General features: G+C 40.2%; 1 protein-coding gene across 3 annotated transcripts in view; it reads right to left on the bottom strand.

The window, feature by feature from the left end:
* LOC115153052 (gamma-aminobutyric acid receptor subunit pi-like) overlaps positions 1 to 14,034 on the bottom strand; it is a 91,983-nt gene that overhangs the window by 16,643 nt on the left and 61,306 nt on the right. The gene's annotated exons all lie outside the window — the stretch shown is intronic.

Consider the following 14,034-nt stretch of genomic DNA (forward strand, 5'->3'; position numbering starts at 1 on the left):
AGTCAGCAGCTCATTCTCAGTCATTACAACAAAGAGTGGGCAGGATAAAGGGCAAATTATGAAAGAAACGTGTGCAGTGGTACATTTTTTCCTACTGTTTTGTGTCTTCATCTTCAGTTCAGAGCAGGGGGGAATAATTCCCTGTTCAAACCAGGTTAAAGTCTTTTACTAATGTCTCCAGAGAGCATTCCTCACTGTTTTGAAGTAGACATTTCAACACTGCCACAGTTCCAGAAGTTCACATAGAAACTTGATGAATGCATACAGACAGACAACGACTTGTAATGCCAGTAGCATTTGACACTATCTAAGAGACCTGGACTATTTATGAGTTGACAGAGATCTGTACTAGCTCTAAAAGACTCTAGTACATGACTTCTTTAAGGTCCTTTAGCTTATGGTATTCAAAATCCCTTTCCCATTTCTACCAATGGAAAGACATGCTGAATCCAGATGGATTCAACTTTATATGGGAAACCCTTTAAATAACAATGACTTTAGCGTGACTTAAAAAATAATTGGTCAAGAGAGGTGCAGATAATTCACATGAATTCCTAAAACCCAAGACTTGTTTTACCTGACCATGTCAAATTAGCTTACAGAATTAAGTGAGCAGCAAACTGTTGCTATTCTGAGTAGTCTCACATATTTGATTATTGCAAAACCCTTCCAGGAATGCGTATGACTGGCAGGCTTCTCTCCAGCCCTGGGATAGAAAAGCCATGTTCGTGACAGAGCTCTGCCACTGGAACGCTCCATTAGGAATCTGCGTGACCTCGAATGACCCACACGTACACAGGCGCCCACATGCACAGACATAAACACACATACACACACAAACACACACACACAGTTCCCTGTGTAGGTGAGGTTGGCATCTAGGAGCTCGCATCAAAACACTGCCACCACTGCTAATTTTGACAACCAATTTTAAATTAAATTAAACATATGACTTTTGTTTGGCATATTTTATAATTTCAGCCAATGTCATTTAGTAAAGTGATCATGTGGTTTTCATTATCGGACGCCTATATTTTTTGAACACATTCAAAGATGGCTGAAAACCAGGATGTGAACGTGTGCAAGCTGAACCACAAAAATCACACATTTTCAGTATAAATTGTGTATAAAATGGGAAACTACAAGGTTGTAACATGATGTTGACCTATAAAACACAATTGTATATTCATTTATTAAATTACTAAAATGTTGTGGTTGAAAAATATGCTCTACCAGGTGGTTGAGTTGCCAATTAAAGGAATACTATTAAGTCAATGCTAGGCTATTATGGACAATGGAAAGTATTGTTATGACATGTATTTTGTCTGTGCAAATACAAAAATCCTCATATCCATATTATTATTTACTGTCTGCCTGTTATCTTCAATATGTTTTACAATATTATTCAGTACATGTAATTTTACTGGTATTCTAAGCATATAAACTGTCAATGCATTTACATATTTGAATATTCATATTTCGACACACAAATGTATAATAATTGTATTCATATTTGCTATTAGTCTTCATTTAACTAGGCCTATCTTCCATTATAAGTAACTGAAGCAGACAAAATGTAAATTCTGGTATAATAATTTTTTTATCTAATTGGGAAACTCATCAGCCTGGTTGAGATGTTTGCACTGCATTATTTATAACATTTTAAGTCATACAAATAAAAAGTATTCATTTATAGCCTATACTGAGGCTAAATTAACATATTTTTCTGACATTTTTTTACTTGGTGTGCCAGTTAAAGGGTTAAAACCCTTTCAAATTGTTTAAAAGATTAGGTTTATTTTTGTATTGACTGTGGCTAGTGTGGCATTGACCACATTACATGCTTAAAAATGCATGCTAAAAAAATCCAAACTCACCAGAGAAATGACAAACTAGTCTTGGACCCTATCTGAATCAGAGGGCTTGATCTACAGTGGCAGAGATGGTGCTGGCAACATTATTTGAATGGACATATATGGACATAGACACCATGGATCCACACAACACTTCCTAATGTACTAATTGGCCCACTCATTGGCCTTGAGTGAGCAGTCACAACCTATTACTTGTCTTTCTCTGTGTTTAGTGAGGATGGAATGCCTCAGGGAAAGACAACACTGTTGCAAGGAATTGGGGAGATTGGTCGCTTACTCGCTCTCTCTGGCTTTTGGGATCTCTCTCTCTCTCTCTCTCTCTGAGGTGATGCATACAAAAAATGTATTCCCCTGTAAAATAGCACAGACTGGAATATGTTCTGGGATATTCATCCGATGGCATTGAAGAGTTTACCACATCAGCTTCATTAATAAGTGCATTGATAACATCGTCCCCACAGTAACAGTACATACATATCTCAACCAAAAGCAACGTCCGCACTAAACTAAAGGCTAGAGCTGCCGCTTTCAAAGAGTGGAACAATAATCCGAACGCTTAAGAAATCCCGCTATGCCCTCCGACAAACCATCAAACAGGCAAAGCGTCAACATAGAACTAAGATCGAATCCTACTACACCGGCTCTGACACTCGTCGGATGTGGCAGGGCTTTAGCTAAATGAAATCTTATTCAAATCTGTTCACATACACCCCCAGAGAGAATATGACACTTTCTTTTAAAAAATTCTGACAAGCGAGCACTTACAGTACATTATGGAAAGTATTCAGACCCCTTCACTTTTTTTACATTTCTTTTACGTTACAGCCTTATTCTAAAATTGATTCAATAATTGTTTCCATCATCAATTTACAAAATGTGGAAAAAGTGAAGGGGTCCAAATTTGAAGGGGTCCAAATGCACTAATCCATCTATTTTTATACATTTTTGCAAATATATAAAAATGTAAAACTGAAATATCACATTTACATAAGTATTCAGACCCTTTACTCAGTAATTTGTTGAAGCACCTTTGGCAGTGATTACAGACTTGAGTCTTCTTGGGTACAACACTACAAGCTTGGCTCACCTTTTTTGGGGGACATTCTTCTCTGCAGATCCTCTCAAAATCTGTCATGTTGGATGGGGAGCATCGTTGTACAACTATTTTCAGAGATGTTCGATCGGGCTCAATTCCGGGCTCTGGCTGGGCCACTCAAGGACATTCAGAGACTTGTCCCAAAGCAACTCTGGCGTTGTCTTGGCTGTGTGCTTAGGGTTGTTGTCCTGTTGGAAGGTGAACCTTCGCTCCAGTCTGAGGTCCTGAGTGCTCTAGAGCAGGCTTTCCTGAAGCATCTCTCTGTACTTGGCTCCGTTAATTTTTCCCTCGATCCTGACTAGTCTCCCAGTCCCTGCTGCTGAACAAAATACCCACAGCATGATACTGCCACCACCATGCTTCACCGTAGGGATGGTATTGGCCAGGTGATGAGCGGTGCCTGGTTACCACCAGACGTCACGTGACACTTGGCATTCAGGCCAAAGAGTTCAATCTTGGTTGCATCAGACCAGATAATCTTGTTTCTCATGGTCTGAGAGTCCTTTAGGTGCCTTTTGGCAAACTCCAAGCTTCCCTCTGGCTACTCTACCATAAAGGCCTGATTGGTGGAGTGCTGCAGAGATGGTTGTTCTTCTGGAAGGTTCTCCCATCGCCACAGAGGAACTCTAGAGCTCTGTCAGAGTGACCATCGGGCTCTTGGTCACCCTGACTAAAGGCCCTTCTCCCCCGATTGTTCAGTTTGGCCGGGCAGCCAGCTCTACGAAGAGTCTTGGTGGTTCCAAACTTCTTCCATTGAAGAATGATGGAGGCCACTGTGTTCTTGGGGATCTTTAATGTTGCTGACATTTTTTGGTACCCTTCCCCAGATCTGTGCCTCGACACAATCCTGTCTCTGAGCTTTATGGTCAATTCCTTCGACCTCATGGCTTGGTTTTTGCTCTGACATGCACTGTCAACTGTGAGACCTTAAATAGACAGGTGTGTGCCTTTCTGAAAAATGTCCAATCAATTTAATTTACCACAGGTGGACTCAAATCAAAATTTAGAAACATCTCAAGGATGATCAATGGAAACAGGATGCACCTTAGCTCAATTTCGAGTCTCTTAGCAAAGGGTCTGAATACTTATTTAATTAAGGAATTACATTTTTATGATTTTTTTTGCAAAAACATCTAAAAACCTTTGTTTTTAGATCGCTTTGTGATCATGGGGTATTGTGTGAAGATAGTTTAGTATTTTTCTTTAATCCAATTTAGAATAAGGCTGTAACTTGTGAAGGGGTCTGAATAGTTTCCCGAATGCACTGTAGATATGGTCAAATGCACTGATAAATGATGACATAAACAAATAGCCTGCTCATCCTTCTGCAGCTTGCCTACCAATGCATGCATGGTCCCAACCAAGATCCCAAGCGAATGTTAAAGTTGGGTAGCTTGCTACAGTAGCTAGCTAATTCCAGACACAATTTAGAGAACATCTCACTGACCATTTTACTCGCTCAAGCAGAGCTGGTTAGGCTGTTTCCATGTTATATAGAGGGTTCGTGACTAACTATAACTTTTTTTGCCTACGTTTACTGACTTCGGTCATATTCAGCAAGTCTTGCACATTCATAAATTCATCAGTTATTCTGCGCTCCTAGCAGCTAGCTTGCTAACTATCTAGCGAATGTTAGGCTGTGTTTTTTGTCTTTTTACATTACTAGATACGCTAGCATATTAGCCACGTTATGACTGACTTGTGATCATTGCCCTTGCTAGTTTGATTGTATTGACATTCCCAGTCTTATTCTTCCATTTCTGTCCAAAATATTGAATCATTGAAAACTGAAACAGTGTATCCCGAATGAAGGCAGCAAACAATGAACCAGGCCAGCTGCGATTTACAACCTGATAGCAATATTTTTTGGACTACCAAGAAATGTATTGGTGAACCTGTTTTTAAAATCTCTTATAAAATTGGTTTTGTAACATAAACTAGGAATTTGATATTTTTGACTGATATTATGATTGTCTGTTTTGTATCTGCAAAGTAGTTCAAATGCTGTCAATTCCACTTTAAACAGGTTAACATTCACAAGGCTGTAGGGCAAGATGGATTACCAGGACGCATACTCTGAGCATGCGCTGACCAGCTGGCAAGTGTCTTCACATACATTTTCAATCTCTCCCTGGCCGTGTCTGTAATACCGACATGTTTCAAGCAGACCACCATTGTCCCTGTGCCCAAGAACGCCAAGGTAACTTGTCTAAATGACTACTGCCCCATTGCACTCACATCTGCAGCCATGAAATGCTTTGAAAGGCTGCTCATTAATCACATCAACACCATCATTCAAGAAACCATGGATCCACTCCAATTTGCATACAGTCCAAACAGATCCAAAGATGACTCAATCTCTATTGCACTCCACACTGCCCTTTCTGACTTGAACAAAAGGAACACATACACCACCGTTCAAAAGTGTGGGGTTACATAGAAATGTCCTTCTAGAAAGAAAAGTACATTTTTTTGTCCATTAAAATAACATCAAATTGATCAGAAATACAGTGTAGACATTGTTAATGTTGTAAATGACTATTGTTTCTCAAACTAGACACTCTAATGTACTTGTTATCTTGCTCAGTTGTGCACCGGGGCCTCCCACTCCTCTTTCTATTCTGGTTAGAGCCAGTTTGCACTGCCCTGTGAAGTAGTACACAGCATGGTACAAGATCTTCAGTTTCTTGGCAATTTCTCACATGAAATAGCCTTCATTTCTCAGAACAAGAATAGACTGACAGGAGTGATGGTGATAGGAGTGATGGTTGCTGATAATGGGCTTCTGTACGCCTATGTAGATATTCCATTTAAAAAAACTGCCGTTTCCAGCTATAATAGTCATTTACAACATTAACAGTGTCTATACTCTATTTTGGATCAATTTGATGTTATTTTAATGGACCAAAAATGTGCTTTTCTTTCAAAAAGGACATTTCTAAGTGACCCCGACCTTTTGAACGGTAGTGTATGTGAGAATGGTGTTCAAAGACTACAGGTCAGCGTTCATCATCATAGTGCCCTCCAAGCTAATCACTAAGCTAAGGTCCCTGGGACTGAACACCTCCCTCAAAAACTGGATCCTGGACTTCCTGGTGGGCCACCCCTAGGTGGTGAGGGTAGGCAACAAAACATCTGCCATGTTGACCCTCAACACGGGGCCCCTCTTGTACTCCCTGTTCACCCACAACTGCGTGGCCGCGCATGACTCCAACACCATCCTCAAGTTTGCCGATGACACAACGGTGGAGGGCCTGACCACCAATGACGATGAGACAGCCTATAGGGAGGGGTCAGAGACCTGGCAGTGTGGTGCCAGGACAACAACCTCTCCCTCAACGTGGGAAAGACAAAGGAGCTTATCGTGGACTACAGGAAATGGAGGGCCGAACATGCCCCCATTCACATCGACATGGCTGTAGTGGAACGGGTCGAGAGCTTCAAGTTCCTCGATGTCCACATCGCTAAAGACCTATCATGGTCCAAACATATCAACACAGTCGTGAAGAGGGGATGACAGTGCCTCTCCCCCCTCAGGAGGCTAAAAAGATTTGGCATGGGCCCTCAGATCCTCAAAATGTTGTACAGCTGCACAATTGAGATCAACTTGACTGGCTGCATTACCGCTTGACATGGCAACTACTTGGCATCTGACCACAAGGTGTTACGGATGCACACACTCTAGACTCTACTCACACTGACACTCCAACACATACTGTACACACACACACACACACACACTTACAGTCGTGTAAAGTACTGAAGTAAACATATTTTAAAGTACTACTTAAGTCATTTTTCAGGGTATCTGTACTTTACTATTTATATGTTGGACAACTTCTAATTTTACTTCACCACATTCCTAAAGAAAATTATTTTGAATGCTTATCAGGACAGGAAAATGGTCCAATTCACATATTAAGAGAACATCCCTGGTCATCTCTACTGCCTCTGACCTGGTGGACTCACTAAACACAAATGCTTTGTTTGTAAATTGTGTATGAATTGTCAAAGGCCGGCTCATAGCCTGTGGCAAAAATGAGAGGACATCAACAACCGGTATAGGCCAATTCAAAAAGTTCTTTATTATAAAACAAAACTATTAATTCTAAACAAAGAAAAAAGGAATGAGGTGTGGAAATGTCATAATGTAAGGTGTATGTAGGGTGCATGGATGCGTGAATATGTGTGTGTAAACATGACTGAGTGGAAACTAAATAAACCAACAAAGGAACAAACGAAACAGGATCATACCTGGAGGAGCCGGGAGAGAGCGAGAGAGCAAGCCAAGCAAGAAGCCCCGACGAGGTTAGTGGTATTAGTATTAGTATTTATTGTTAAATACCCTGAGCCCAGGTGGCTCCAATCACACCAGCTCAAATCACTAACGACCCTCCTCTGCCTGCAGGAGGAACCGCCCCTGCACTGCAGAGGAGGAGCCGTGACAGAATGTTGTAGTGTGCCCCTGGCTATCCGTAAATAAAAAACAAATAATAAATGGTGCTGTCTGGTTTGCTTAATATAAGGAATTTGAAATGTATGCTTTTACTTTTACTTTTGATACTTCAGTATATTTAAAACCAAATGCTTTAGACTTTAACTTGAGTCATTTTCTGTCAAGGTATCTTTTCTTTGACAATTGGATACTTTTTCCAACACTGCGCACACACACACACACACACACACACACACACACACACACACACACACACACACACACACACACACACACACACACACACACACACACTTAAACACTCACCACATATGCTGTTGCTACTGTCTATTATCTATCCTTTACCCCTACCTACTGTATATGTACATATCTACCTCAATGTCCTCTTACTGGTACCTTACTGGTACCCCACGTATATCGGCAAGCTATCATTTCTCATTGTGTATTTATTCCTCATGTTAAATATTTTTTCATGATAATTTCTGCATTGTTGGGAATGGACTGAAAGTAAGCATTTCACTGTCAGTCTACACCTGTTGTTTACAGATAATTAAATTTTTATTTGAAATACCAAATCACACCTGAGGCCAGTGAAGTGGTTCTCAATGACTAGTGCCACAGTGGGACATATAGCCTTGTGGCTGGTGTAGCTAATGGTGGTTTGATGTTAGATGTGTGGGTGTAGAGAAGGGGTGGGGGTTACGTGGATGGTGATGCAGTGCAGTGGGGAATCTGCCTTTTCAGATCTTGTTTCTGTGCTTCCTGGTGTCCCATCCACCCCATCCCCTTTCCTCCCACCTCTGCTGTTCACACAGAGATGAGGCCTGCGTCAGCTGAGGCAGCGCTCACGCATTTCACAACAGATTAATTCAGCCCACCACAGCCCCTGCAGAGAACTGAGTAACGCTCTCCACGGCCCCTCTCCCTCTTCCCATCCTTCCCATTCCACAGCAGCACACACCCATAAAAAATGCTGTCTCCATCTTTTCAAGGCAATCCCACTCGCCCCTTCTTCCGTCTCCTCTGGTAGGAACAATCCCTGTGGCACATGGCACAACATCCCGATCCCACTCTGCAGCAAGAGGAGAATGGGATACATGTACTGTAGCTTGTACACATGGGGTGGGAGTGGGAATTAGATTTCCCATTCAAGACCATGTTCAAATCACCCGAGCGAAATAGGATTTGATGAGACAGGAGCTTAGTTTCACCACAGATAATTATTCATTTCGGTAACACTTGCCCACTTACTGTCACTGCAGTAAGCACAGTAAGCTTAATTTTTAAGAGTCTAATTAAAATAATACAAAAATCCCCATCAAAATTCGTCAGTTTAAACTAGAGATATCTGTTTTTTTGCTTGGGCTGTGTCTCAGTCCACCATATCCGCCTATGTCGGCCTTCATCTGTGCTGAAAAGTGGCAGAGGTACAGTGCTGTTTGTCAGACCAGGTGACATCCTGAAAATGTTTCTCCTCATGAAAACATCTGTAGCGTCCGAACAGTTTGGCCTACTTACTAATTTGACCACTCTACGGACCCCCGCAAGTGTCATGGGACTCATCTGAAGGTTACCCATACAAATGAATGGAAGTATGGAGGTAGTTTTGTGCCAACAAAAAAAGGGGTTATCTCAGATATAGGACAGACATTTCAAAACCTTATTCTTTATGATTTATTTTTGGACTGTCTTTTCTGCCCAAAGGCTTAGACTTTCTAGACGTTAAACATCATGCCCACGAGATCTATTGGGTATACACTGTTAAAATGTGCTTTGAAACACCAAAACCAGTGGCAACTGAGCTGCCACCAACCCGAAAGAAACAAAACCTTAACTTTGCTGGAGTATTGAAACACATCATCCCAAAATGTTTTGAACATGGTGGTGTAATACCACTTAATCAAGGGTTTTGAAACATTTTACATTTTAGTCATTTTGCAGACGCTCTTATCCAGAGCGACTTACAGTAGTGAATACATACATTTCATACATTTTTTTTTTCCTGTACTGGCCCCCCGTGGGAATCGAACCCACAACCCTGGCGTTGCAAACACCATGCTCTACCAACTGAGCTACAGGGAAGGCATCAGTTCAAAGGATTGAATGCTGAAGGTGCCTGACAAAGTAAGATACTTACACCTTGCCAAGGACCGGGAGCACTACTGGAAAAGGTTAAAAACAATATTTTGGTGTTTCAAACCCTGTCTAGTGCAGAACATTGATTTATGTACTTGAGTTTAACCCATTTTGGCAGGCATTTTTGAACACAGTGCTCAATCCACTTTACAGCAACCATTGCAGAAAAATGTATTTTCCTCTACCATTAAAAGTTAGACATTTGGGAATTGGTTGTTCTTATCATTGAACGTAATTTTGTCTGACGGTTTTGATATCACTTCATCATGATCCATTACACCTCATGGCAAGCTGCAACCTGTTGAACATCAATGTTAAGTGGATGGCCATATAAAACATATATTCATGAGAGGCCCATTAACAGTACCTAATAATACCTTATACTGTTAGAAAGCTCAGATATTCAGCTTTTTTGTAGTTATAATTTTCCTATGATTTGTATGTACCTTTTGCACTAGTATCCACTGCAATAGTAAATCGTATGATTTCGTAGATTTCATTTTCAAATGTAATATGCTATGAACAACCTATTTATGAAAAAATGGGGGAATAGGGCTTGACTTTTTGGTGGGATAATCTACATATACTCACAATCAACTTAAATATCTATTTTTTTTAAATATTAAAACATACAATCTAATAGTAGCAATACATGGATTTAACATCGATAGAAGAGACAGAAATAAATATGGGGGAGGTGTCGCTGTAAATGTTCAGAGACATATCCCTGTGAAACTCAGAGAGGATCTCATGCCAAAAGTTGTTGAAGTGTTGTAGCTACAGGTTCACCTGCCACATCTAAAGCCTATTATTTTGGTCTGCTGCTACAGTGGTTCCTCAATGAAAAGTTTAGAGCTTATGCCGCGACCATTTGTGGTAGATGGTGGCAGATTGTGGTAAATGTGTCATTCTGTCAATCAAGTTGTAGAAACATCTCACAGATGATCAATGGAAACAGGATGCACCTGAGCTCAATTTCAAGTCTCAAAGCAAAGGGTCTGAATAGTTATGTAAATAAGGTATCTGTTTTTATTTTTTATCAATTTGCAATAATTTCTAAAAGCCTGTTTTCGTACTGTCATTTTGGGGTATTGTGTGTAGATTGCTGAGGAATTTTTTTTTTTTTCAACAATTTTATAATAAGGCTGTAACGTAACTAAATGTGGAAAAAGTTCTGAATACTTTCCAAAGGCACTGCATATGTATTGAAGTAGTAAAAAGTATTGTCATGTTTCATGTTTTGTTTGGGCTCCAGGAAAGACAGCTGCTGCTTTCACAACAGCTAATGGGGATCCTAATAAAATAAGAGTATCCAGCAAAATAGAACAAAATAGCCAGCCAGGGCCGATTGAGCTCTGTTATGGTGGCCTCTAGTACATTCTAATGCCTTGATTCCATCTTAAATACAAAGCGAAAGCACTGAATAATATATCGAGTTTATTTCCCAGATTGGAAAAATGTGTTGTGGAATTGTGTACAAAGACGTGACTTAACAATTTAAGTCACTGAAAATGTATGAATTCAGTGCATTGTTAGTTGTTATGGATATTGTCTATGTCTAGGCCCACAGTGGTTCCTCAATTAAAAGTTTTGAGATTACTTAGAGGTCATTTGTGGTTTAGTACGTTACCCTGCGTCACTGTTTCATTGCTCCAGGCCACCGTAAGTGGGAGTTAGAGCACTGATTATGCTTTTGGGTCGCAAGGCCTAATGTGTCTCTACCTGACAATGAATGGGCGATATAAACCAAAAAGAAACTGATAATTGTGCACGACTTCAAAATTTAACTTCAAGGAACTGAATGATAAGGATGAAGAATGTGATTGAATTTAGAACAATAGTGTAAGAATTGCTATTCCTCTGTCCTGCACGCACACCTGAAAAAAGACACGTGTTTTTTGTTTCTACTTGGTCAGAAGAAGCTGTAACTGGACTGTAGCATATTTTTTACTAAAACTGTTGTTACACTAAGGTTTTTATTCTAAGAGAAACTAAAATGTTCAATTGTATTCCATGATATTCTTAAGATATGTGTTGACTGAATATGATCAAGGGATGTCTGCTAAATAATCATGTTGATGGCGCAGTCATATTGCCTCGGCACCTACATAAAGCTGAGTGACTCACTCATTCATGGCTTTGGATCAAAATAAATAAGTACCAACATTCTTTCTGATAGTCTTTAATAAAGAAATGTTTTAGTTATCCTGACCTGGATGCCATGTATTATAGTCTCTAAAAGGAAAAATATTATATCTTGCGCATGTCATTTTCCAGATTTGCCCTAATGAAAAATGCCCCTTAGATATTAATTTAGAATCCTCCAATCCTCTAAATGTAATTATTGGAGGAGGGCCAAATAGATTGCAAAATAGTTGAGAAGAGATTTTCGATGGCACATGGTTTATGAATTGACACGCAATTTTCCGTTCCTCCTGAAAGCGCTAACAGTCAAATGCATTCTTTCCGTCGCCCACACTTTAAACATTTGGATAATAAAGCATTTAAAGACTGACATTGGTTAATTTTATGCATTCATGAATTAAATCGCTTTAGGTTGCATGTTGCGGTTCATCTGATGAAGGTGCACATGAGCCTATTTATATAATGAATATAGATTCGGAGAGGGCAGAAATGATTAAATATTAGGGCATTAGACCTCTCACTAAAGGCGCTAGTCATAGAAATGTTATACTTAAATCCGAACTGGTTTTGCAGCACGCAGATTCCAGATTGCCTTTGCCGATCGCTCAACATCTTCAACCATCAGTGAGTCGATGGCTTGAATAGTCTTGCTGGAAATGGAATACCACAGTAGATGCTGTGTTTTTGGTTGATTGCCAGGCGGAATTGGCGGAGAGTCAGGCAGAGAGCGACCTGTTTAAATTAGACAGCAATTTTATTTGGAATGGCAAGCCAGAAAAAATTAAAAGGGCCTATTGTCTCACCCCATATTCAAGAATGGCCTTTTTCCCTTTATTCAGATTACAACTGCTCACTTTCGGTTATTTGAAAATAAAATAATCTCCAAAATATTGTTATTTTTTAAACAATGACTTGAAAATGAGATCGTGAACTCCGCAAACAACATTTCCAGTCCGAGAATGATAATCGTAAATTACTGTAATTAATTAATCCACCCGTTACGGCCTATTAGCAGGACAATGGACTCTTGCCAAGAAGGAGGGTAGGGGGAGAATTGTATCATTACAGATGAATGTTTTCAGTTGATGCCAAACAAGTTCGATCGGGTTTAAATCAGGAGACCTTCATGTAGAGATGAAAAAGATATTTGTAGGTATACTGTAGGCCTACCGTAGGTGTTGTAGGTCTTTTATTTATTTATTTTTATTTAACCTATATTTTACTACATAAAGGGTTACTTACTCTGCTGACGTCTTGACTCAGTTTATGCCCTCATTTGCAATGCAAACCCGGGCAGCAGTGTGTTAGGACTGTAACCACCAGAGGACTTGAAAATGAGCTGGAACTGAGATCACCAAAACTAAAGATATTTTGGTTTCAGTGCATTGTCTTAATTTTTTTATATATAGCTGTCACGCCCTGACCTGAGAGAGCCTTTTTATGTCTCTATTTAGGTTTGGTCAGGGTGTGATTTGGGTGGGCATTCTATGTCCGTGTTTCTATGTTTGGGATTTCTTTGTTTCGGCCGGGTATGACTCTCAATCAGGAACAGCTGTATATCGTTGTTGCTGATTGGGAGTCATACTTAGGCAACCTGTTTTTCCTTTGGGTTTTGTGGGTAGATGTTTTCCGTATAGCTACTTTGCCTTATGGAACTGTGTAGTCGTTGTTTTGTAAGTGTTCACTTTTCTCAATATTAAAAAAGATGAGCATTCATATTCCCGCTGCGTTTTGGTCCTGTGTTCACGACGACCGTTACAATAGCCTATCAATGTGTAGGCATACTGTGTAATAAAATCGATAATTGTGTACTAAAAACGTGAATCTGTTTTTGCAGAGCATACAACCATGCCGACAACCATCCGTGGAGATCAGTGGACAAAGCGCTGGACGAGGGTCGCACCGAAAAAAACGCATGGTTCCACAGAATACCAACTGGGATGGATCCCGAGGCAAATGTGGCTTCTTCATCAACATCTTTATGCTTTCATTAATAAAATAATGATAAAAATACTCTCGCCAGCTTTGATCCATACCTGGGCCTGCAGGACGCAAAGTTCTTTGTTTGGCAGACAAATCATTGGGTCGAAACTACAGAACAGTACAAAACAAGAGAACATGCATGGTTAATGTTCTGAAAAAAAAACATGTATATATATTGGTCATGGCTCCCGGGAGGCGCAGTGGTCTAAGGCACTGCATCTCAGTGCAAGAGGCATCATTACAGTCCCTGGTTCGAATCCAGGCTGTATCACATCCAGCCGTGATCGGGAGTGCCATAGGGCGGTGCACAATTGGCCCAGCGTCATCTGGGTTTTGCCGGGGTT

Source organism: Salmo trutta, chromosome 18 (assembly GCF_901001165.1).
Source record: "Salmo trutta chromosome 18, fSalTru1.1, whole genome shotgun sequence".
NCBI classification, from domain to species: domain Eukaryota; kingdom Metazoa; phylum Chordata; class Actinopteri; order Salmoniformes; family Salmonidae; genus Salmo; species Salmo trutta.